Genomic DNA, 27,192 nt, shown 5'->3' with positions numbered 1-27,192 from the left:
CCCTCACCCCAGATCTGTCCACTGGGGGTTGGACTCTCAAGCTTAATCGCTTCTTCAAACACAGAGTCTTATATACAGCCAGTGTCCTGAGTACCTAAAGCTGGTTTGCATTACTGGCTCTATTGTAATCCCTTTGTTTCTTTTTAAGACATTCTGATGCACACGATTGTGCTCCCGGTTCAAAGGGGAAATTTACAGATTTAGAAATACATAGAGGTTCCTGTTACGTGACTTAACTGTTTTATTTTTCAAGGCGTTTCCAAACACTGCTTAACTAGGTACTGAAAATGGATACATTAGCCATGTGGATTTTGTTATTAATTTCTTTTTTCATTGCTATCAGGACCACGTGAAGAAATCACTGATGGGTCTCATGTCTCAGTGAACAGAGAAGTACGTTCACATGAGAAATAGAAACTTTCATTAGGGGTTTGCAGGCTCGCTTCTGTGTGTTACTCAGTCTTTTATCTGGAAGAAGAAAATGCACCTTAGATGTATTTAATAGAGAGGGTCACAAATTATTTGACAGAAAAATTCATCCATAAATGCTCATTGGGTGGGAAAATGTGTGTTCTCCATGAGAATCTTACTGAACTCATCAGAATAGAGAGGTTTAGTTTGGAGAACCTTTTTTTTTCCCTCCTACATGCAGTTACAAAAGTATATATTGCTTTATAGTGGAAATATAAACTATATCAAGTCATCAAAAACAAATTTTTAATGATTTAGAGCATCAATTATTAGCTACCTGCCAAAGTACCAGTTGCTAAAATCTCTATTTAGTAAACAATACGATTGGAAAGCATTACCATCAATACTGTGTATTTAGGATAATCACTAAACACAGATGTTGCTATAAAGCAATACCTTCACAGATCTAATATTTCTTTGGTGAGAAACTTCAACATTACAATTTTTCATTCAGATTTTCTTTTAAACTTCAGAATATCCTAAAGATCACGAGTTTTAATCAGACCTGTTCTTTCGAACAGGTCACAATTCTTTATGCTTACAGATAGCAGAGCTTGAGATAATCAAACTTCTGAAATAGTTACATGAAATTAAAACATTAACTTCCAACTACTACACAGTAAATCACTGCATTGTCCAAAGAATACATGAAAGCAAAAGTATATCTCACTTTTACATACTGATAGAAGCTCCCTGTTAAGACCTATTTTAACTACACAAATATTTTAGTTACAAGGACATGGAAAAAAAATATAAACCATATAGTTCACGGTGAGGATGATTAGGGTGATTTCATAGTGTGCAGGGAAGGGACAATATGACCCTATGCATTTCACTCACATTACACTAGCATATTACTGGAGAATGGCGATTAAACATTCCTGTCATGCATAAGATGGATGCAGCAGCCTCTTGTTGTTTGGTGAAGGTCATGAGTAATACCAAACCTATGACTGCATTCTTACCTAAGTAATTCCAAATGTGATTTGATAATGAGTTATTGGGAAAAATGAACCTGATGTAAAAAATCTACCAATACTTAGGAAACAAGTATATGCGATAATCCACGTTACTATGAAAATTAGTGACATCATTTCTCTAAGCATACATACAAAAATCACCATGAAGAGACTTTATATAATGTGGCATTTTGTCAGTCCACAGAGTATTTAACAACACTGAAAAGGACTGTAAAGAGGTAGTTGATTCTATTAAATCCCTCGACCAAGGTGCACATTTTGTGTGACAGTTTTTTCTGTCACTACTTTTTCTATTGTTCTGTTGACATCAATATGATTTACTGTCCTCCAATAAAACCCTTCTGGTTTCACACAAGTAACATACACAGGTACAAAGAGGATTTTTTTAATTTTTTTTTTCAACAGAAAACTAATTCCAGTGCACCAGATAGACAACTAATAAATCAGAAGAAAGGGGAAATACATACTTTACTTGATTTTGTATTCTGTCAAAACACCTTTCTCAAATGCATAAAATTTTAACAAAAATGTATACTAAATTAAGTGTCATCAAAAATTTAATTAATGGGGAAGAAAGTTTTGAAAAAATAAAAAGCTCTGGTTGGTAGTGACACAGTATTTTAAAATATAGGACTGCAGAAAGGTATACTTTACTGCTAATGATGAGGATTTTCATTCTCATACTTATATCTGCATAAGAATTGGTAGATGGCGGAGTTGACACCTAGGAGTATGTGTTTGGAGACCTAAATGAAAATGCCTCCAGAAGAACCTCAGTACACTAAAAGTAAGACCACTTGGGACAGCTCTAATTTCAGCTGCTGAGAGCATTGCCTGAGCATCATAGTCAGGATCTGCACTAAATCTCCCTGAGACTGAGAAGGTAATGAAAGTACCTCCAAGAAAAAATGGGAATAAACTAATTCATGGGTAATTGAATTGTAATCACTAAAAATTCTGTAAAACCAAGTCTGGAGCAAAGCAGCAATAACCAATCATTCCAGTAGCAGCCCTTGCAGGAAGGCTATACCACAGGGACAGGCTCCTTGAGACTGAGAGCAGTTGCTCAGGAGCTCAGCTTTAACATTACCTTAGATAACATTAACAGTTCGAGTAATTGTTTGCTTGCCTTTGACTCCTACTGCTGTTTTTTAGTAATTAATACTGTTTATTATATTAGTGCCTATGGATCAAGTGAGAATGAATCCTCCTGTCTCAAATATTCCATAAGCACAAAACAGTCCATATTCCCTGTCCTAAAAGTCCACGGCCCAACACTAGGGACCAATGCTGAGTCACACGTAGCTTTTAGTATACACATAACCAAGAAAACAGAAAAGAAAATAAGCAAAGACTACCTTTACTAAAAAATTTAGAGCCCCTAGCTGATAGAACTGGGAAGGATAATATGCATGGCCACAAACATCCAGAACAACTTCACTTGAGCAATGAAGCATCCATGGGTGCTTTCACTAGTGTTCCAGGAATTAATAGTTTGCTTTTTTTTCCCTTCCCATTCACAGCTAGCTCATTTAATACTGCCCTTTTGAAAGCCATTATAATCATAGAACCCAAACCGTTAAAAGAAATGTTAATAAAAAAATAAATCCTCGTCAGCACATAAAAAGAAACATCAAAATATTTCATCTTCCTTACTAATCCCATTAAAAACTTCTATTTGTTATCCTGCAAAAAAGCACTCCCATATTTTTCCAGCTAAGCAATTTGACAGCATATAGGTAACTTTATAGACCTGCCATTTTATATATATATATACATATATAAATACATACACATATATATAAAAACATATATATATACACATACACTAGCTTTCAAGCCAACACTTTGAAGAGATTGATAGAAACGTATATTAACAAAAAGCCTACCCATCTATTAATTACAAAGCTTTATACTAGAACATATTTCAGGTGTGTTTTAGAGCAATACCGATATTTCTTTCTATTTGGCATTCTTTGACATCATATATATTTGCTCCTCAGTATAAGTCTCAGAATCATTATTTAAAACAGATAGATGCATGAAAGGTACTTAAAAATACTGTCAGAGGTAACAGGCAGACTTTCAGTTCTTGATATTAAAACTCCATTCGTTCTCAGTTTCATGCATTTTTATTCTGTGGTGTAGCTTCAAGGTACAGCATTTTGATTTTTTGGAGTAAAGAACACAGAATACAAAACCCAGTCAAAGATATAGACTCAGGTTGGTTTGGTCCCTTTGCAGAACAAAACCCAGGACATCCTTATTTATAAGGAGCACTAAGAAACTTGTTTCATTTTGGTGTGTTCTTACTTATAACCTAAAGCAATAAATTACTAATTTTTATTAATTACTGTGTCTCTTTGAGAGAAGAAACAGGCTCAAAGAAAAAAAAATACAGAAAACCAAAGCAGAAAGTAAAATTTTATGCATCTATCAAGAGATTTTCACATGGATGTGACATTTGAAATGTTAAAGAGAGAAGGATAAATTCATTTATTAGGGCTTATATTTTTTTCCTAAATTTGTCATCTCAGCAAGTTACTAAAACACTGGAATAAAGACTGTATCTTCTCTAAGGAGGGTTTCATATATATTTATAATCTGTTACATAAGCACATCCACATAATGGGACTAATCATTTTCCATCTATTTTTTTAAAAAAACAAATAACAAGAAGGATTTTTTTTTTGTACAAAGCACTGTACATTTGAAAAATTAACATCTGTATTTTCATCCTTGGTCATATCTTTAACATACTACTGCCAGTGATTTATAGTAAGATACATGAAATAGCTAGGGTATCTGAATTTCAGTGTGGACTAATTTTCATTATTATTGATGTGGGGCATCCTTTTTCATAAAGTCCCAGAAGGAATGAATGAAGCAGCTCCACAACACTAAGAAACATGTGCAAAAGTATCTGAGACAAGAGTCTAAAGGCTAAAGCCATTCTGAAAGCCTTCATGCTTCTTTCCATAGGTGATTTTTTTTTCTGATTTATGAAGCATTTCATAACACATACCTGTCTTTTGAACTTGTCACTAATTTAGCACTACACATTGCATCAAAAATCTCAACCAACGTACTGCCAGTAACTAGAACATAACCTTCTCCCCACCCCAGTCATACATTCCCAGCTGGGGCAGTGGGGGGCAAATATAACTTATCAAACTCTTCTGGGATGTGTATTCAGTTCATCGACTATATGCACAACATAGATGTCATCCAGAAGGTTTCAATTTAGCCACGGAGATATTCCAGTTTTTCATTCCTGAGAAGGGGCTGACAATTGTAGCTTACTCTACAAAAAACAAAATCCAAATGTGACTTGCAGAGGCAGTTTTACTGTATGCTTTACTCATTCTATTAATCACAGGGTTTGCTTTTTTATAGATATGCAAAACTAGACTCTTCTAACAAAACACTAGCAGGCAGACAACTCTTGAAAGACACCTTAAATTGCTTTTATTCTGTAAAGTCAAATGGGACTATTTAACATTTTTCTGTAATCACTAAACTGAAGGCTAATCATAGAAAGCTGTGACAGCTAATGGGTCTGTATTAGTTAAGCTAGTCAGAATGGATTTAACTTTCATTTCTGCTCAGGTGATGTCCACAAGTCATTAAAGGAGAGAATTAGCTGTCCAGTGTCCAAGCAATACAGTGCAGTTCAGGGATGAGAGCTGCTTAATAGCAGCTGAACAAAAAAGAAAAAGCATGCCAGCCAACACCTATTTCTGTGTTTTTATACTCCCACTTATTTGTCTATACTGACTGTTTGCAGCCTTCCACTTAGAGCTCTCAAGCATTCTGGATCAGGGAATTTTGTCCCCTCTGGATTTTTAAGGCAGTTTTCAAAGTGGGTCCTGTTTTGCAGCTTGGTTTCTCAGCACTGCATTTCTTCAATTTGTAAGAATGAGGCTATCATACTGTTACATCTACCACATTTTTCAAAATGAAAATATGTTCGGAAGCTCAAATATTTTTAAAGTTTCTACCATCGAGTGGGAGTGAGATGACCTTATTCTGAATTAAAAGCACAGAGCAATTGTTTAAAAACTGAAATTCTTAGTTATTTGAAATATTTATTCACTGATCTTAAATTGGCAGTGGCTAATAGAAGACAATTAAATGCAGCTTCTAATAGAGCATTTAGGACAGATACTTTATTGAACAGCTATTGAAATGGTTTGGTGACATTAAAAAACTATAACAATCAAGTGAGAAGATCATAAATAAAATGGTAATTAATTTTAATAATATTAAATGTTTCTAGTGCACTGATTGAGATTTTTTTTTAAAAACAGTATCACATGCAGCTAATTCCAGCCCACTAGTAAATGGGAGTCACTGGGGTAACAAAGTCTGATGATTCTACAGGAGGAGAAAAAGTGCCAAAAGAATACTTAAACACACAGAGTACAATTTACATTCTGCTGAATTTAATGCCTGCAAAGCCCAGGATACTGCTTGATATGTTTATCAGACAGTGGGGTAAAATTCAGGAAGGGTGAGAGAGAAGTTTCAAAACCATTTGGAAGAATGTAATAATAGTTTATTGTGCTTCAAGATAGGTCTGTTTATAACTTGCTCACTGTATCGTCACTATGAAACTCTCCTGAAATTCTGATTTATGCAGATAATACTAAAAACTTTTGGAACACACTGTTTAGGGAGGGTGAAAAAGATGGGAATATCAAAATATTATCAAGTTTTGGAAGCCAATGTGTCCAGAACCTTTACACTAAAGATTCATAGATGTCTACAGGTCAAAAGCTAAAAATGTATCTTCTGTGGTTTTTTTGTTTGTTTGTTTTCCCCAATATTGCCAATTTTTTGAGCAATTCTTAAGTCTTCCACAGGAAGGATGATAAAGATTTCTTGAAAAACATTAAGAAAAATGTGGGAGTTGTTGCAATATCCAACAGTGTACTGTTTGAGTTACTCAGCTAGTGCTGTACAGTGCAGAAACACTGAACAAGAACACAGCAAATTTGGAAAACTGTCACCATAAATTAGAAGGACATTGAACTGGTCTAATTCTTCTCTTGATCATGGCACATCTAAAATTCTTCTATATCAAAAGTTTCAGTAAAGAAAACCAGCAACACTAAGTAAAGGAAAAAAAAGCCCATTGAATTTTTAACATTTGTTTATAAGAAAAATGCAAAGCTAGACCTTTAAAAAGACTCAGAACTTCCCTCTTGTTTATAGGAAGGTAGGACTAAGAGCTGACACTTCCCAAACCATTATTTTCCTAGTAGGCAGGATATCAAACCACAGGATTTGCAAGAAGACTGTACTTGGGAAGAATATTTTCTCCAGAAAACAGATAGATAACAAAATGTGACATACGTACTTGGTATTCCCAGATTTGCTGCAAGGCAAATAACCAGGGAACATATTAAACAAACAAACACCCAAAAAAAAAAAACACCACCACCACCCCCCCCCCAAAAAAAAAAAAAGACAAAACTGAAAAGTTCATCACCTTGAGAATATTCATGCCCCATTTGCTAATCTTCCCCAGTTTGGGGGGCATGCCTCACTTCTGATGTGAAAGGCCTAGAATTACATTCATCCTCTTTAAAACAGTTCCTCTGCCAGTTCTCTCAGCAACATACATGCCGCCCCCCCCCCCCCCTTTTTTTTTTAAATATATATTGACAAAAACCAGCAACAAAAAAAAGAAAAACACGTAATACATCCCTGAGCATACGATGTCAGCTCAGGAATCAGCTTCCAGCCCACAACTCTGTAGGCTGAAATTTGAATCTGTAGCTCCCAACAGCCCTGCCAAGTCTCTCAGAAGGATGAATGAGTACCTCCTATACTTCAACTAGCAGAGAAAAATGGGTGTTTTGAACAAGATTAATGCTCTGAATCCTGGTCAAATAAGGCAAAACCTTTAACAAGTCACTTTCTCCTGTATCTAGGATGGTTGCCAGTAACTCCAGATGCGCAGATAAAAACACCTGAAAATGTTGTTGACTTGCAGTCCTTGGAAGAGAAACGGGGATTACAAACAGCTAAAAGGAACCAGACTAAGTCCAACAAAAGCTCTGCATTTGAATAAATATTTGCCCAAAGACTACAACTGAAGTGTCCAATTAAGTAATTGGGTTGATCATTTCAGACATATAGCTTATGTCAGCATGTGCTCCCACATCCATTACTCTAACTCCACTCCTGGAACTGGATTTTGACTTCCTTGCCTTTTTTTGTTTGTTTCTCCTGAATACACTTTTCTCTCGCTAAGAGCATGTTTTCACCACACTGTAGATTTCAACTTGTGTTTTGCTGCATGCTATAAAGTAGTAAACACTCTTTTGGCCTGTATGTGAAATTTAAGGCTGCACAGAAACCCTAAGGTCTCAAATACATCGCTCAGACAAGTTGCTTTCCAGAGCAGGCTGCTGCCACCCTGATGGTTCTCAATGTCACTTGGGAATAAGTAATAAAATGTTCAGGAAAGAAACATCTAGACACATCTATTATATTTTTCATGCTTATCTGGGGAGGTTTCTTCTCTAGTTAAGAGAATATTTTCAAGCAAAGGTTAATTATGCACTAGCTTTCTAAGAGCCTATAAAGGATTTACAACAGGTTGTTGGCAGCATGTGGTAGTACTGATCACCTCCCTGCACGCCTGCAGAAACCAGATTGATAGCTGCCTTATGCAGAATTGGTTTAACTACTTTTTCTTTAGTCCCCTTATAATTGGAAAAAAAAAAAAGGAAGAAAGAAAGAAAAGACTGTTCTGCAATCTAAATTCATGAACTAAACCATACATAGCAATGAATTGCAGATCTCCTAGAATCACTGACAAAGCTGCCGTTAACTTCAAAGCAGCCCAAATTTGTCTAAAAGGAATGGAATAAAAGAATGACATCTGAGGTTCTCAAGGTTAGGCAGAAAATATGAACAAAGGGGAAAGTTCTTTTACCAGCAGCTCTCTGCAGCTTTCCTTCAGAACTGTTGTTAAAGCTCTTGTTCATCCACTGAAGGAGCCTGAGGCAGTGACCTGCTGGCAGCCATACACAGAATTAACTTCGATCCTAGAAGCAACTTCACCAAACTTGACTAGTCATTACCCCTATAAGTTACTGATGTATACAGGTATATACCTTTTTGTTCTTCATAATAAATTTATGAATTTTGGGGATTTTAGAACAAATATTACCTAAAGGTTGTCAAAAGGCTGCTTCGTTATTGAAAACAGGCTAAATTTTTTCAAGGAATAAATTATTCTTGTTTACGAATAGTAACAGCAACAGAAGAAGCAGACAAAAATGAGTCACTGACAAACTGAATACACCAAGGGTATCTTCCAGGTACCATATGCGCGATGTATATATTTCAAAATGTCATACATATATAATTATGTTAAAAACAGCAATGGCACTAAAGAAGCAGTTACATAAATACCACAGATAAAACCCTTGTTTAAAACTGCATCAATACATGTATTGCTCCAGCAGAGCTCACAGTAACTTCTACATAAAAGAGAAGGTCAGAACAGAGTAAGAAGGTAAATATCGGCATGTGTACTAAAAATCTGTAACATTACTTAAGCATTTATGAGCTAAACAAACAGGTCCATGTTTTGGGTTCGGATTGACATTTAACAATAAAGCGAACCAAATGCAAAATAAACATTACCAAAAAAGCAGCCAATGTAAAATTCCTGTTTTGTCATCTTGCCAGATGATAAAAATGATGCCCCACATGGAAATCAGATTTTTCAAAGCTACCATACTGAATCATTTAATTTGTTTAAGTACTCTTAATGCAGTTGCACACTGCAACAAGCATTTGAATTTTAGATTAAGCAAATGAAGGCCAAGGTATTTCTTCATGCACACAGTTACAAAGAATACTTAATAGCAGGATGCCACGTAGCTTATAGAGACAGACAGTAACCCAGTGCCATTTCATCTAGCCATCAGAAGGATGGATGCATCTTTTACCAATATTATTTTTGCTTAATATTGAAATTACATCCCTTTCCATCCCTCCTATATGTAACTGTGTCTCATCGGTAATCCATGGAACTAAACTGGTGCAGGATAACTACAGTTCCTATTCACTGACATTACCACCCTACAATTTAGCACCCTACAACTTTCAAAAGTGTTTAAATAAAATTGTTTTGTTGATCAGTCAGGGTGGGCATTCAAACTGTAAAGTCCAAAGTTTGAACACAGAGTGTTCAGAGAGGTTAAGCCATCTTAAAGTCTCTTTGTGCTCTCTCTACTGATCACGCCTGCCAACCCTTTTCTGTCTCCCTCAACAACCTCTCGCAAACCCAGTAAAGGTAATCCAGATCTTCTCACGTTGCCAGCACAAAACTCTAAGCTATTTCTTTCATATTTTCTCAGCCTAGACAGCTCAGACCTAGCTGAAATATTTACCTATACCTTGTGATCCATTAACAATAAATAAATAAATAAATAGAATAGATGAAGTAAAGTCTAGGGAAAAGGTTTCTAAATTATAACAAAGCATTTATTAATAGTTCGAATTCTCATTACCCTTTTTTGCCAACAATTGAAATAGAGCCCATTAATGCTACGAATCATAGATCAGGCAGGCTCTCATCTCAGACCTAGAGACATAATAATACTACAAAAAAGTAGTGCCACCTTCAGTACTCCATGTAATTAAGAGTGAATGAAGTCATCAGTTACTGTGAGAAATGAGTACTCCATCTCTTCCTGGGGAAAAAGAGATCACCTATCAGATTTACATGGCCAGAAATACTGTGTCAGCAGAAGGAAACAGATTGAAAACATCATCAGATTGTTGAAAGGGCGATATGAGGGGGAAGAATATATTATCAATTGCTCTGTTTCATGTGGTTTTAACATATATTGGTCATGCTCATGTTGCCATAAGCATGATCTTACTAATTTTAAGCAAAGAACTCAGTCCTGGGTTAATTATTTGCAGCCTCACAGTCTGTAGACACCTTGTGATCCTTGCATAACAACATACAATTATGTGTTCAGTAATGTCAGACCAATTATTAGGCAGATGTGTGGCATCGGAAGCATGCATCTTGTTATTACAGAGATCCAACTCTACAGTCCTGCAGCAAAGGGTAGAACGGCTCTAATCCATGGAAAGGATGGGAAACAACTAAACAGAGATTAAACATCTGCACACTGTCCAAGTGCATTTTCTCCCTGGTGCAATTACATGCCTTGTAAAGACCCAGTAGATAGACTTAGCTAGCATTAACTATTTCAGTACTAATTCTTTCAGAAGTGGTTGACTGTTTGACTGTGTTTCTTGCCCTACTGCCCTATTTTAAAACTGTGTAGGCCAAATCATCAAATTGATTGGTTTCCTGACAACTAACACAGAACAGTTAACTGCCACTATAAATATTGTATGGGAGAGAATTTTTAAGAATCTTCAATATACCTGAGGAGTCCAAACCCATCTAATAATAAAAGGCTTCAAATTTTTAATACCAGTAAGCCTTAAGCAGAGAAAACTGAAGTTATATTTGGCTAGCAGTGTAAGATAAGCTGTCACTTTGTCAAATGATTTCTTACTAAACCTGACTGCAAGCATAAAGCATTAGCATAATTTATTAGAACAATTAGAATGCATCCTTGTTGTCTTCTAATTAGATTATTTCTTGTACTGGTAATTACATTAGACAAGAAAAGAATAATAGTTTCAGATTTCTAAAATCATCTGTAGAGTATGTGAGGAGAGGATGATCAATAATGCTAATCTACTGGAACACAAATTCCCAGAAGGAGATATTTTATCATGAGTGATTCTTTAAATAATCAGTGTTCTTTCTCAAAGTCCATGTTAATCTCACTCACACTAAAAAAAAAAAAAAGCATAGAGGATTTCTAGGGGAATGTTGCATTGTCATTTTTCTCACTGACCACAAACCCAGAAAACCCAGAAATAAGAGCTGGCATTATCCTTATGAAGATAACTGGAATAAGAAACTTAGGCAGAGCATCCCCCCCACATACCTGCCATACCTTCTGACACCAGAGATATTCCAAAACATCTGATTACCTGTAATACCTAAAAAGAGTTAATAACACATACTTCAAAATATCTTTTTCATTGGGGAATGTCATCAATTGCTATTTTGTGGCAGACTAGCTAAAGAAATCTCAGATTAAAAATCAGTCCCTAAAACCAAAATTATCAAAATATCGTCGTATATTATCAAAAATAAATGCCTTCAGCAGCTCTCATTAACATTTCAGCAAAGGAGATCTAGGGAGAAATATACAACTTTTTTTTTCAGTGCTCACTCTGGAACAACTGCAGCTGTTAAATTCAAGTAGAAAGTTCAGCCTAGTGCACTCTTTACTGTCAAGGACACCTCAGATGAGAAAAGACCTGACTTATCTATTGATAGCTCAGCCAGCTTCCTTAAATGGACTGCAAATAATTTCATGAAAGCTTTGTAAAAGTACAGATAATTTTCAACGAAGCAAAAAGACAACAATCTTGAATTTCTTTTCCATCATACATTTCCACATCAGTGCAACTGTGCAGCAATAGGCAAATAGGAGATGATATGCTGCAGGTGACTGCACATATCTTCAAAAGAAGGTACTGAAAGTAAGTTCTTACATTGTATGATTCTTCAATTCCAAAGTAATGTTATCTTCTAGAGAGTTTAGAGTCTGTTTTGGGTGGTTTTCAGAATGGGGACTGGAAAAGAGAAAGGGGAGTTACACGTATTTCAGAAAGCAACCAAAAAATAGTCATACAGCTAATTTAATCCTAGGCATTTAACAGAGATGTGAAATTAAATACATGAATAAGCTGCAAGGAGTTACTAACCATTTAGAAAATAGACCTAAATCTAATCCTAATAAACGCTTCCCAACCTGCTAACAGGAAAGCACCCCACAGTGATCCAGCATGGTTAATTGCTGAGGAAGAGTTCACATTTTATAAATCCAATGGATCTGTAACTGAAGCAAATAAATACACTGGAATTTATAACAAAACAAAACAAAAAAAGGACTTAGCGGTTTAGCAGTTTGCTCAATGGTGGGAAAGATCTAAACATCATTCTAGTAAGTTGCAGTACAGAAAAAGAACTGAAGGTACAGAATTCCACAAATGGGTGAGACCATAAAGATACAAATTCCTCTTCTTACACAAAAAAGATACAAATTCTTCTTCTTTCATACACAGAACAATAAACTAACTTAATAGTCCACGTACAAAGATGACACCATTGCTGCAGGAGCAGAGTAGCACCATGACCCTCTTGAGGCACAGTGTTAAAAGAAAACGTTATCTCTGTTAGTATGAATTGGGCTTAAAGGACAAAATTAAAACAAATAACAAAATACGCATCAGAAACAAATAAGCCGCTTTACATTTAAGAGAAAGCAAAATGCAACTTTCTGGCTACCGCTCATTTTTTTTCCCATCCTAATACTTTATTCCCCTTCTTCAATATAAGAGCTATTAAAACTGAACCCTGAGTCTAAAGACTGTGTTAAATATACATCTTAATTTCTAGACTTACATAGTAGTGACAATTTTAGCTTGCTTGTCACTTACATACTAATCCTCCAAAATCTTTCAAGTTTCCCCTTTCATAGTCCTCAAAAGCTGTTAAACTAAGTTTCCTGATTATGAGCCACATGTAGCTCTCAGATGGTCTCCACCACCTAATCAAAAAGTACAGGAATTTCCAGTTTGAGTATAAATTTTCAGTGAATGAAATTCACTTGGCAAGAACTGACTTAAAAAGAAGAAAAAAAAAAAGAATATCCTGGGAATCTGGAGGTGCTTGTCACATAATGCATTTCCCATTCCTTTTGTGCAAAGCTTCCCACTGAAAATGCACCCACAGGAGTATACAAATATAGTTTGGAGAGAGAAGTATGAAAGAACTTTGTTGCACACATTTTAATTAATCATTGGTTTCAAGTATTCAAAGTTTACAAAGTCAGTATGTTCTTATAGGCCTGATTGCTAACTAAGCAGAGATACAGGTATGCTGCCATTTGGTTTGTTCATAAATTATTTATAAATAGCTTTAAAACTCTTGTATTAAAGGCTACAACCAATAAACTCGATGAAGGAGCTGTCATCAGCAGTCAGTAGGTAGTCTGAGAAAACAGGCAGTGGCAAGTAATCTTTTAAAAACTCTTTTACCGCCTTCCACAATTATCTTAAATGTAAATGACAGCCTCCCCAGTGACTGTTACTAGGCTTTTATAATTCTTGTATGTAATGCCAAAAAGTAAAGATCCAGATTTTCCAAAAACAGGATAGAGAGGAGGGAAAAAAAAAAACACACAAACTTCATGTTTCTGTAAGAGTAGCCCTGGAGAGGTTGCTTCTTTACTTGTCCTCTTTTATACAAGATAGTTCAAACAATACTGAATCTACGTTAGCTTTAAATAATGGCGAAATTGCTCATAAATAAATAAATTGATAAAATATAGAAAATTTTATTTACTCTTCACATACAAATACCTTCCAGACCTTATTCAGAGAGCATAATTTTTTCACTAGATTTAGTCACTAGATTGAGATTCATGTTACCTGAGTTCAGTATTTTGCTCTATCTCAGGCTCCAAGACTAGTTTTTAACACATCACTTGATTTTCTGTGGCTCTATGAGGGCCAGTTAATTGATGTCTATGGAACATTTAGATGTCAGGTTTAGAAAAGAAGGAAAAAATCATAAACCTTGGAATGTTCCCACTTCACTCGTATTTGGGGACATTTCAGTAGTTTGCAAACTCAGACCGTGATTGCAAATGATCAATCACAAACACAAAGCAAAATATTAATTTGCAGTATGAATACAGGCTTAGAGATTTCCAAAAAATAAGGTTTGAATAAATGCTTGAGAACATACATAGGGAAAAAAAAAAAAAAAAAACATTATTTGTAATATTAAAGACAGGCAAAAGCCCATACATTCAAATAATTTTGTGACTACTGAAGTGGGAACTCACTCATTCCAATGCATCAAAAGCTGAATTTTAATATTTCACTGGAGTAATCTGAAACAAATTTTATAGAAGAAAAAACAATACCACAGTTTAAATCGCACAGATTATATGAAAAAGAGATTTATTAGCGTTTGTTGTGTATGTCATGACAAAACAGAAGCACAAATTTAAATGAAATCCAACTTCTGCATGCATTTTTAAGCTGGTCATTGTTGTGAATCAATGTTGCAGAAATTGTAAGCTTCTTTTATTTTATAAGATACATTACGTGAACAAGTACCAATGTTAAAAAATAATCTCATTATGGCCATTATATTATGCATTAAAAAATAAGCATCCATTGTCAGAACAATGTGTTGAGAACTCATGTGAAGGTCACTAATTTATGTATTTAGTTTTTTAATCATTATAGCAACAATAGTTGGGGTTTACATGCAGCAAAAAATATCAGTGAGCAAAAAGCAGTATTATCACCTACTGAGCATGACAATATTTGCACACAGAAAAGGCATTCTACTCAACTACTTCAACTACATTAACACCACCTCTGAATTATTTGTCACTTATTTTAGAAATAGATTCAGAAGTGTCCAGTGGTAAAATATCTTTGAATCAGTACTTTGAGTATCTGGAGCAGAACATCATATCAGTTATATTTTTTCCCACATGAAAACACGTAGTCACAGAGAAGAGCAGGTCTATTTACCTCACTGTCCAAGACGAGCTTGAGTTCCAACCTTCCTTTTAATAAATACCTCACACAGGGACAAACTTGCCACAATAAAACCAGACAAATACTAAAAAAAAAATAAAAATATATGTCTATAAAAAGAAGATTTTCCAAATCTGTCATAAGGGTCAGGACAATGGTCTGATGCCAGCAGTCTTCACAGATAAAAATGATGTACCTGAGCAGCTACTGAAAACAGAATTTAGCTTTCAGGACCCTTCGTACATTTTTCCCCCTCAACCCAGATGTGTTGTAGTTTACTACTAGTTACCGCATCCGTTCTCTGCATAGATCAGAGGCTGCTGGCTTCTTTCCCCACCCATGGAAGGGTTTCTAACTCCTCACACCCCTTTCTCCGCCACATCAACTAAAGCCACCACTCTTCCTCACAACAGGCTTCCACAGTAGCCAGCACCGCAGCCACCCTTAAACACCACACTAACTTTATCCAGAGACCTGATAGTTATTTCTGCATCACGTATCTGCCAGTTATCCCATTCCAGTAGGGGGGAGTGGGTGCATCTCATTAGCGCTGCACAAAGGCACCGCAGAATTGGCCATCCTTTTTCATTAGGTCCTCGCTCTGGGTCTCGCTTATAAAACACTCCTGCCTTTGTAGCATGGCATATCTCACCAGCCGAAGAACAAAACCTTTCCTACCTTACAAATTGAAGATCAACACATGATTAAAAATACCAAAATATTTCCGAAGTCTGTTACTCACGAGCAACAGAATGAAAATGAGCACATTAAAAGCTTGTTCCTAAGGCAGACATCCTGTGAAGGACTAAGCTCCTTTACCAACAGCACAGTGTATAAAAGGGGTCATTTCGTGGCAAAGCCATGGTGAGACACATTAAATACAGAGCATATTAATTAAAATACAGAAGAAAAATTTGTAATTTACTCAAGACTCCTAGCTAGTTTTAGATGAAAATGACATCCTGTGGGTAGCAAGTCAGCAGGATCTGGTATTATGCATTTTCAAACTATTTAATGAGCCTTTTTGTTGCTGTTATTTGTAGTTTGAAAAATAATTCAAAAAGAAATAAGTGTTTGAAAGCATGATATTTAGCCAAAATATGCATAAAGCCTGGCAATAACTCTGAACTCCTTGCACATCCATCACACCAGTCATCCCAAAGATGAGTAACAGCAGAGATCTTATGATAAGCAAAGATGAGCTGGAAGAAGATTGGGGAGGCAGGAATGACATGGGATTAAAGTTGCACATTTTTCCTATAAATTGCTAGCAAAGTGCTGTAGGTTAAAGAAACAGCTGCGCTTTAGTAACTGGATTCTATGCAGTGCACTACAACCTGTTTGAACTTCCTGATTTATAAATATATTTATATATATATATATATGAAACTTTACTGAGCTCTGCCTTACTCTTACACCAGAGATGCTTACATTAAGAACGCTGAACAAAGGGGAAATAGAGATCCTACAGTTCACGTAATCAAGCTTATGAGCCAGAAGAACATGCCATGAAGAAGTGATAGCTATTTTAAGTCTTCTACATGAACTGGCTTTTGGAAGCCAACAGGAGGTCAAGAAATCAACTGAACTTTCCTGATGCAGGTTTGAACCAGGACCTTCCTTAGGAGCACCACTCCACACCAAAACCGAAGGAAACCAAAACCACTCTTCAAACAGCTGAATCTCTTCATTTGCAGAGGTACATCACCTAAAATTCAAACCTCATGATTTTCCTCTGTAAAACATCTAATTAGCTTTTTTCTGAAACTGTGCAAGGCTTACAGTGTCAAGGTTGAAGGAATGTTGATTTTGCCTTTATTTTGTTGACCTCTACTAACTAATTTGTATTTTCCACAAAATATGCCAAAGTGAAGATCAGACACTTAAATGACATTTTTTGAAGAGAAGTATGAATATTCTATAATGTTTCAAATGTGAATTCATAGCAAAAACTTGAGAAACCTGTGCGAATCAGTTTTGTGAGATCAATATGACTGACACCTAGAACACCACATGGTATACAACACCATTAAACAGACAAATGTCGAAATTATATATCAGAATTACACTCTAAAGAGCAGTGTGCTCATTTGAAAAAAGTGTATGATTGATAATTCTCCAAAGCTAACCCATTCGGGTTGGCACTCAAAAAAAAAAAAAAGGCACAAAAAAATTCAATTCTTTGAAAGTCTGCTTTCAAAATTTCTCTCTCAAGTTAGTAAGAAGGAAATATGCTACTATTAATTAAGATGAGACAAAAATATTTTATCCATTTGGCATGGAAGTATCCACACTGACAGATGTTCAGTGAAATGTTATACCATCTATGTCATTTACTATAGTTTGCTGTCAAGATCTTCAGCAAACCTCATTACCTCTTCTGGCAGTTCTGCTACTGTACTGAAAGCTTATCCAAACAGCACATAACATCATCTTCTGCAGTACGGCTGGGTGATGTAAGGCCAGCACTGAAGCCTTCGTGTTCTTTTTCTGTGCTTTAATTAGCATGCCTCTCAGTCCAAATGATTCAGAGATGATTATTACATAATTATTACATCATGGTTTTTAAGCAGATACTTAAGCACTTAAACAGTTTTACAGGTCTATGGCTGGTATGCTTACAACAGTCCTGGGAAAATTATCCTGGGTTGATCTCAGTTTTTCCTGGAAAACAACAGACGCCTGTCTTAGTACTCCTCCATCTCTTAAAGATCCTGTCAAAAATAGCATCCTGACCTTCAGAACCTTGGAGCAAATGCTCCTATAACCTTTTCATATGACTTCCCAAAAATTCCAATAATTTTTCACAAAATCCGCAATCCATATTAGGCATTAATATATTATTATAGGAATAATACACTCAGGCTTGTCAGATCCCAAGCCAAGCCGAGCAAGAATGAAATAACAGGCATTTCACACAAGCTAGAATGACTTCACAGATCTTAATAAATTTAAAAAAAAAAAAAAAAGAAACGCCTTTTTATACCTTTTCATACTGCACAGTGCATGGATAAAGAAAACTTTTAAGCACCTTCCCAAAATTAATCTAACTCATCCAATGCTGAGTATGAGTTTTCCAAAATACTTATTAACTTTCAGGGCCAAATTCAGTTTCCCTCTTTTACCTCAAATATTTTCCTTTATCATTAAAGATGTGATACTAGCATTACTAGGTTTAGAAGCCTAGCTTAAGAAGATGAGTTGATTTCAACTGCAGTTTTGGCCAGAATTCAATGTTCAGATAATTCATACAATCTCTACGTACATAGAACAAGGCCTACAGTGGCCCAACCACATCAGCCTTGTGAGAAACAGGGTGCAAACAATAATCATACTTCTGAGCACAGAGAGCATTTTTTACAGGTAAAATTATCTTTACACAAACAGCAGACTTTCAAACAGTGGCTAGAATAAACTGCAGAAACAACAGAATGGTTCTCAGGTGCATTCATTCTAACAGTACTACTACAGCAAACTTCCCCTTACTCAGAACTGCCAACAGAATTTCAAACACTTTAAATTTATTTTTTTACACTGAATTATGTCACCTAGTGCTGTCGTATTAATTTGAAACTACCAATAAAAATAGAGGTTTTTTTACCGATATAAATCAGTCTTACACAAAAGTAATTCCTGAGGAGGAATAATTATGCCAATGCAAGAACTTTCAGTGGTGTAGCTGCATTTAGAAGAAGCAAGCAAAACATTTTTCTAATATAAATATGCTGTCATAAGAAAAGCAGAAGTAGTAAAAATGTGCATTTCAATACAGTGGAAGTAATTCCCCATATAATTCCATGCTTTAGGTTTCTCAAAGGGAGTTGTTTACCTGTACACAAAATGCTACGGCTTTGTGTTTCCATGATGTCATACATCAGATGTCTTTCAGAAATAATTCTGTTTTGCAAATATCTATTTTATTGCTCAGTGAATTTTCATTATACATTCCGTTATGTTGCTATTCTTCCCTAGTACACTTATCACTTCTTACATTTTTTGCATCTTCTAAAGATGGTATGTATTTAAATTCACAAAGAAAATAATTCCATAGCTGGCCATCTTGCCTGGTGAGCCTTTTCACCAATAATTAGCATTTACCTTGTTCAAGGATAAACGAATTATTCACAAATCAAATTACATCTACATTGGTAGTTTGTTTTTTTTTTTTAAAGAACTCATAGATAGTTTTTATTTTTTTGAAAGGATTATAAAAATTTTTAGCCCAGGGCATGGCAATGGAAATCAGCCAAACTCTTAACCTGGAATCACTTACACGCCTTCACCCAAAGCATTGCAATCGATTTACCAAATAGGATTTTAACATATTTGTAGCCATAGGCAGAGTCTAGAAGTTATTTCCATCCATTTTAAAAAACAAACCTCCAAGCCAGTAATCTTATGAGATACATAAACCCACTACATTAAAATTCAAAGGTGCATCTTTTAGGCCTTTAGAATACGTCTTATTTCTTAGCTTTGGATAGCTTTTGCTCCTGCACACATTTCAAATTGTTATATATGGAAGAAACAGTTTGAATTTCTTTAAATATTGCTCTGCTTTTCAAACCCCTATAGTGATCTAGTTCAAGCTAATGCTGGAAATTTAGAATTGAAAACCAGTCCTGAAACCATCACAACAGTGCCTCACATCACATCTTTGGTCTAGGGAAAAGTTTCTTGAGAGGAAAAACAGCAATGGACTAAATCCATCTCTCAAATGGGAACGATTTCTTTACCATTTGAAATTCTGACAATGAGCATTTCACAGAAATATTAGCCTAAAAGCATTTTATGTGTTCTTTTAGGAAGGCAAAGAGAAGGTCTCAAAAATAAGCTTCAAATAGCTTCTGCTCATTCTCTTGTGGAACAAGGCAAAACAACAAAAAATATTGTATAGACTAATGTATTTTTCAATACTATTCAAGAACATCCTGTATCACAAAGGCCTGAGAACTACAATAAAATAATTTGTTGATACAAAACGTAAAGTTTATTACCAATGTTTTTAATGTCTTTAGACCTTTTGAATCACGATTTTCCCATTCTTTTTCACATACACACAACTATTGATAAAACTCATCAAATCCTTCCTGATGGCCTTTCAAGGGGAGACTAATTTTAAAAGTAATATGTATAAGGAAGTCAATCTTCCTTTAAATAATATATATAAGACTAGTCTAAGCAGCATTACCTTCTCATTTATCTGAAAAATGCAGTAGGTCTGTCGTTACTGCTGCTGACATTCCCGTCACCTTGTTAAAATTATGTCAAAGTAAAGAAAATCTTTCACAAAGACTCCGATGAAGGTTTCTCAAGGTGACATCACAAAGGTCAAGAACAACTCATTTCTATAAAATTTGGAAGACTATTTCAGATTAATACGCTTAGTATTCGATCACTTAGTAAGTGATCAGATTTCAGGAGATTAATTTTATATGTAAAAGTTTGTCAAGACTTTTGTCTCACTTGATAAATATCTACTGTTTATAAAAGAGATACTTGTAAGAGTCCATGCATTATTACAAGAGGCTGTATTTAGTTCTGTTCTATGTTCCTCCTTTCAAGCCTGCTTAAGTATGGAAGCCTTGAGAGAATACTTTTTTTTGTTTCTGTTGGAAAAAGTAGCAATACTGACACTCTTTCTAATTCCATACAAAATAAACCAAGTAGAAGTGTCACAAAAGAAAAAGAGAAATATTCCTTCAAGGAATCACTTTAACCAAGAAAAATACAAATACGTGGATCCTTTGCACAGAACATAGGGAGTTGCATGAAGAAAATACACAAAGAACTTAAAAGTTTAGTGGTATTCTGTGTCCTATCAGAAAATGGCTGCTATGTTGCTATGTATATATATCCAGGCTGATAGATGGAGCTTGTACGTTGGTTAGAATTAATTAGCAGAACTCATCTGCCCACATATTGTAAACTTCTACTTAGAGGCTAACATGCTCTTATCATCAATTAAAAACATCTGTTTTAACTGACATACCAGACTGTTCATGTGCTCACTTCAGATTAAGAAAGAAAATAAGAATCACAGAAATCACACAGCAAATCAAGATTGCTTATAGCTTAGTAAACAAGATACTCAAAGTATTCCAAAATGATGCAAAAATCACAACAGAAAGGCAAGGGGAGAAAAGGCACATACTGCTGAGGATATATACCAAACAATGCGGGATTCAGACACAATCAGAGCAAAAGTTCATACCCACAGAGGTCTAAGGAAAAGCCCATTAAAATCAAAGAAAAGATAAATCTAGGCCTGAATGCTACGTCAGATACTGAGAAATTGCTCAAGAGTTACACGGTATGATTTCAAGTACAAATTCAAGCTGAAGAAGAAGTGAGACTAAGAGCAGCTCTAGACAGCAAGTGCGAACAACCGGTAACCACCAGCAGCAGAGCAGAGGCCAGCAGCCTCTCCGACCAGTCAGCCCTAAAACAGGGCTTCAGTCCACAGCCCCCACAATCACCTGTTTTCCATAACATTTCAGTGCAAACCACTGCAACAGAAGACGTTCTCTTTCCAGCTTAGAGTTGAAGGTCTCCCTTCCTCCCATTTGATGAAGCCTACCGCATTATTTCTGAACAGCACAAAGAGATCACTCTCTCTAGCCATGCATGACATGCAGCATTAAGCATGTTTTTTTTTCTGAATGGTCTTTTTTCTTCAATAACTTTTTCAAGAAACAAGCTCTGCCAAGTTTTTTAGTTGCTGGATCAGCAGATAATACAGAAAATTTCTGGTTAGGGTAAGAAACTAAAGGAGAGAAGGTTAGGATAGGGATTTAATTAGAAGTCATCATTATATCACGTTGCTGGTATGTTTAATAATACCTGTTACTTGTGTTGAATGAAGTGATTTTTCTGCAGGGAAAAAAAGGTTTAAGTTCTTTATCACAGAGTATTTAATACTGAATGTATATAGCAAGAAGAAGAGACTACAGAGTTCAGTTAGGAGAAACAGAGTAATTTTAACAATTTGTGGCAGGTATGAACTGCACTTCTGAGCTGTTTATAGCAGGTACGTATTTACTTCGGTAGAAATTGGATGCACATTTGTTTTATTTGCAAGCATCTGCTGTGCAACAGTGCTACTTCTGCTAAATATCATCAGAAGTTACACTTTTAGTAAGTTTTTCATGTTTGAATTCTCACTTAATTTGCTTTTATAGCAATAGTTTCTGGTTTTGCAACTTTGCTAGCCAACACTGCAAATGCCTTAAGAAAATTCCATGCAAATTGTTAGTATATGCAATCAATTAGTATTAGATGTACTAAAATTCTTACTCCAGTGAAAGTACTCAAAATTATTTGACACAAGGAGAAAAGGAAAAATCAGTAACAGAAAAGAGAGTAATGATACACTGAAAACAGTAGGTGAGGCAACTACACTGGCATCAAAGCAATATCAAGAGAAGCTGAAGATTTTATTGCACAGTACAAGATAAGGAAAGTCTTAAATGCCTTGGCATTGTTACTAGCAAGACATAGAAAAGTTACTCTGACCATTTCTTCCTGTGCAACTGACAGAACTGTATCTGAAAGAAAAACAAGTCACTGAAAAAGAATATGCTTGAAACTATTTTACTATAATGATCAAAGTATGATATAAACAAGAGAACAGCAGTTTTGAAAGAAAAAATAATCTATATTTGATCTAGCTCAGGCTTCCTTCGTGTCAGCACTTTAACACAGCAAAGGTGCTGACAATAGTTCTGTTAACTGTGAAAGCTACTAAAACTAAATGAGGTTTTAAAGACTGCTTACCTTTAACTGATGGACTAAATTTCAAACCTCCAAACAAGACAAAACCCAACATATCCCAATTTTCAGTGTATTTTGCGTATGTAGAAACAAAGCAAACTAAACAGAAACCATGTCGATTCTTGATGGAAGAAAAAGAAAAAAAAACAGCAATTTCCAATCCTGCCTAGTTTCTCATTCTAAATTATATTCAGAATATCCCCGATTTACCATCAATGCAATCAAATTGCAGCTATTAAGATTTCAAACACTTTTTCTTCTTCATACTAAAGTTTCTTTAGTATGGCATGGCGCAATCTGTATTATCGTAACTGTTATAAAAGCAAATAGCTGATGAAAATATCCTTCCAGAAGTTATTGTTAATGTACTTACAAAACAAAGTGAACAAAAAAATTATTTTCATAACCAGACTGAAAACAGTAATAGTAAATAAAACATACGGCAAACTAAAAATATTGAACTGTGTAAAAAACAGTCATGTGCAAATTAACTCTTGCAGCCTTGTGGATTCATTTCTTTTCCACTTAACTTCACTTGCAACCACTGCAGTGGAAAATATGGCTCCCACTACTCCCGCTGAATTACAGACTTAGTCCAGAAGGCCTGAGAAAAGTCTCAGAAGTCTAGATCTCATTTCAAAGTACAAGAAATAATTGACAGTAGAATATATGGCATCCTTAGCATAACATTTCAATACACATATCAACAGCTAGAGTACCTAAACCATCAAATAAACCCCAGCAATGCCACCCATTTTCATGTCTTCTACCATGACTTTTCCTACAAGGTGCATTTATAATACGTTCTCTACATCATCACAGTCAGAAATGTTGGACTGCACTCACTGTATAAGACATCTACTAACATACACACTGCTGTAAGGCAAAAATGGTGTCATGGCCTTTATTGCCAACAGCCACATCCAAATTTCACAATTCATTATGAAGAAACCGGCACTTCAGATGGTATTAAGCAGTAATTTATAAACTTTGCTTTAACTTAGAAAATGAAAAGCACAGAGAAGCAACATCTAGCAGTAACTTGTAAATCTAATCCTCTGGTCTAAGAAAATTATCTCTGATTACCGTACATAGTTCATACAATCTGTCAAATACCTGTTTTATAATACCTGAAGATATGCTGGAGATGCTTTCCTTATACAGAAAAAAAAAAAAATAGAAGATGTTTCTTAATGTTACCTTTAGGTACTATCTCTTATAAAGGGCTGAGAAATTTACACTGTGTTTCTGAATGCTAACACTTCTAATTCTATATTGGAAGGCAAAACATCTCTAAGTTTACCCATAGGTTTCATGGTATGGTACATGATCTTGTCTGTTTCTGTAAGATTATTTTCCCTTCTAGAATGCTTCAATGTGTTTTTCTTTCTTCTGAACATTTAATCTGACATTTTCTGCTTTCTGTTGACAAAATAAAGAGCTTGAGTACTAGAAACCCTGGTATTTTCATTCACTGTAATTAATCAAAATTCAGACCAAGCGAGTGTAACATGTAACAAAATGCAGTAAAGTTACTGCTTTTGAAATACCCTGAAGGCCAATGATTGGATAAAACTAGCACAAAACCCAAATGGTGATACTTTCTTTGAACCAGAACAAACTTTTTAATTTTAAAAATGCTAAATAAGACATTGTAGTATCTCAGTAAAATGCAGACAGCTAAAAAAAAGTCATAAAATAAGAAGCATAAAACACCCATATTTCAATACCAGAGAAAGCAAGTCAGAAATAACAGTTACAACACAGTGAAAGATGAACTTTTAACCAGGAAATAAAGCACATCTTTAGCTTCTTTTCCTCCTAGAAGGAATTCTTAAGCATTAAATACTTATTATCTGGAAATAACGCACATAAGAAAACTCCACCCAGCAGTCACATGAATATGACTAAAATCACCAAAATACTTTCTCTTAACCACAAGCAGATTATAATTGACAGTGCAGGAGATTAAAGACAACTTCATTAGTTCTCAGTGCCACTCTGTCCTTACAATGCCATAATTATGACTGGTCAAGTAGATCTTTAATTTGAACACCTCTTCAGAATACTGATTGTGTGTTCTGCAGACACCAGCAAATACATACATCAAAGCTGCAAATACATACATCAAAGCTGCAAATACATACATCAAAGCTGCATACATTCTCAGAATATTAACCAGGATCCATTGTTCTTATATACTTTTTACAGTTGCAACTGAATGCTGTAGGACAATAAACAAGTCCACTTCGTCATTTTCTTACAAGCTATTAATGTAGAAACTATAACATTCTGTTCCTCCCAGGAAACTTAATACATCATATGAATAAAAGAATTAGAAAAGATTAAGCATGAAATACATGAAACGCCCATAATATTCAAAGTATACATGGGTCATCACTAGAGAAATTCCATTATTTCTGTGAGAGTAGATAGTAATGTATGGAAAACAAACAAACAAAACAAAATCAAAAAACAATGCAAGTTTTAAAGAACAGACACGTGGAAGCACTGTGCAAGCATACAGCCTTCTCCACTGGGCACTTAAAAGATATATTTTTTAAAATCATTCCATAAAAATATTTTTGTATGTCAGAGAATTTTTTATTCACAAATAAATCCAGTTTACTACTCATAAATGGTATTACTTCAAATAAACACACGCTAAGACAGATAAAGGGAAGAACAATATCTCTATTTGCTGAATACAAAGCAACATTTCTACATATCAAAAAAAATTTGTTTAAGCATTTGAAATACATGAACCGACCTCAGATACAAACAGTATGACACAAAGAATTAAACACAAACTACAGTAGAGTTTGACTCATATAGAACTAATAAATCATCAAACTCAACATAAGTCTCCCAGTGCAAAGCACTCATGCAATGAAAGCATTTGGAGAAGAATTCCCCAGCTGGTGAGATAGAGTTCAGTATTTTGTTTCTGCACCAGCTTTGCACCCTGAAACTAGGAAGTCCTTTTCTAACAACTAGGATATTCAATAACTAGAACATATTTTCCAAGAGGTGGAAAAATTTCCCAAGCAACATGGGAATTTCATCACTGGAGGGCTGTTTTTTTTTTTTGTTTTGTTTTGTTTTTTTATCTTGGGAAACTTCAGCTAGGCATTAATAGTGGCAGCATATCACCCTTTTCAGAATTTAACTAAACAAATATGTGTTTGACTGGATCAAACAGTAGTTGGCAGTAGCTGGCAACTAGTCTAGTTGTGGACTAGATTACCTCAAAAATCCCCTCCAAGCAACAAGCTGCCTACCCAGGCTGCAGAATATCTCAGTCCTAGAGATTTAAAGTCAAACTCATAGAATTGTAACTAAGGTTTGGGTTGGAAGGGACCTTAAAAATCAGCTAATTCCACCCTCCCTGCCATGGGCAGGGACACCTTCCACTAGACCAGGTTGCTCAAAGCCCCATCCAACCCGGCTCCATCCAACCTGGCCATCCATTTCTCTAGATGACTACCTATACTCTATCTTGAACAGAAGTTGGACTAAGATCACACAGAGACCCTTCCAACCTTAATTGTGCTATAATTTTGCTTTAAGTATAAAATGAATCTCATCAGTTATAATCTTCACTATACCTGCTTTGTCTCTGGCTATGCCTGTGGTTAACCCAGTTCAATAACTATTATTCATACAAATGGCCAAGTTTGATGTCAGAGATGAGGTCTGGCATATAGACAGCGTGAACTTTATGCCTGAAGTTACACAGCACTTTAGTGTTGAAGCTCAGAAACAAGACATCTTCCAATGCCCTAAATCTACTTTATTATATAGCATACTAATATAAATATAGTAAATATAATATTGAAGTATTAATTTGTTACTTCGTTAGTTCAGAAAATGTAGTAAAAGATCATAGCAACTTTTAAAATTTCTGTGATCACTTTGTAAAATGAAAAATTGGAAAAATAAAATTTCACATTATTTATATCACAGAAGACAGAACTTCAGGCAGTTCAGAACTTTTTTTTTTTTTTTTTTTTACTTCAGAACTCACTCTTTAAGCAAGCAGGGATTAGTAGAAATACAATGACTTATACTTGCAATTAACCCTAATATCTTGCCAATTAACTAAACAGAGTTACATTGGTGCCAGTATCTAAAGAGAAAGCATTCTCATTGATCAACACCTCTGACAGAGCTTCTCATCATGCCAGGATACTGAGCAATAACTGTAATTTAATAATGCTGTCTGCAGTGCCCAGCCAGCAGCTGCAAGCATAGGAGAATAAATAAGAGTTTCAAT

General features: G+C 35.2%; 1 protein-coding gene across 8 annotated transcripts in view; it reads right to left on the bottom strand.

Annotated features, from left to right (window-relative positions):
* Nucleotides 1-27,192, bottom strand: part of FHIT (fragile histidine triad diadenosine triphosphatase) — a 560,843-nt gene that overhangs the window by 455,318 nt on the left and 78,333 nt on the right. For 5 of the 8 annotated variants that reach the window (XM_067003237.1, XM_067003234.1, XM_067003233.1 and 2 more), the window contains exon 3: nt 12,075-12,155. The exons of the other annotated variants lie outside the window; for them this stretch is intronic. The gene's annotated coding sequence lies outside the window, so the exon portion shown is untranslated. The remainder of the gene's footprint in view (nt 1-12,074; nt 12,156-27,192) is intronic. 8 annotated transcript variants of the gene reach the window in all.

The sequence above is a fragment of the Anser cygnoides genome, chromosome 10, assembly GCF_040182565.1.
Source record: "Anser cygnoides isolate HZ-2024a breed goose chromosome 10, Taihu_goose_T2T_genome, whole genome shotgun sequence".
Classification (NCBI taxonomy): domain Eukaryota; kingdom Metazoa; phylum Chordata; class Aves; order Anseriformes; family Anatidae; genus Anser; species Anser cygnoides.
The sequence above is the reverse complement of the archived record's forward strand: the minus strand, read 5'-3'. Positions and strand labels throughout refer to the sequence as shown.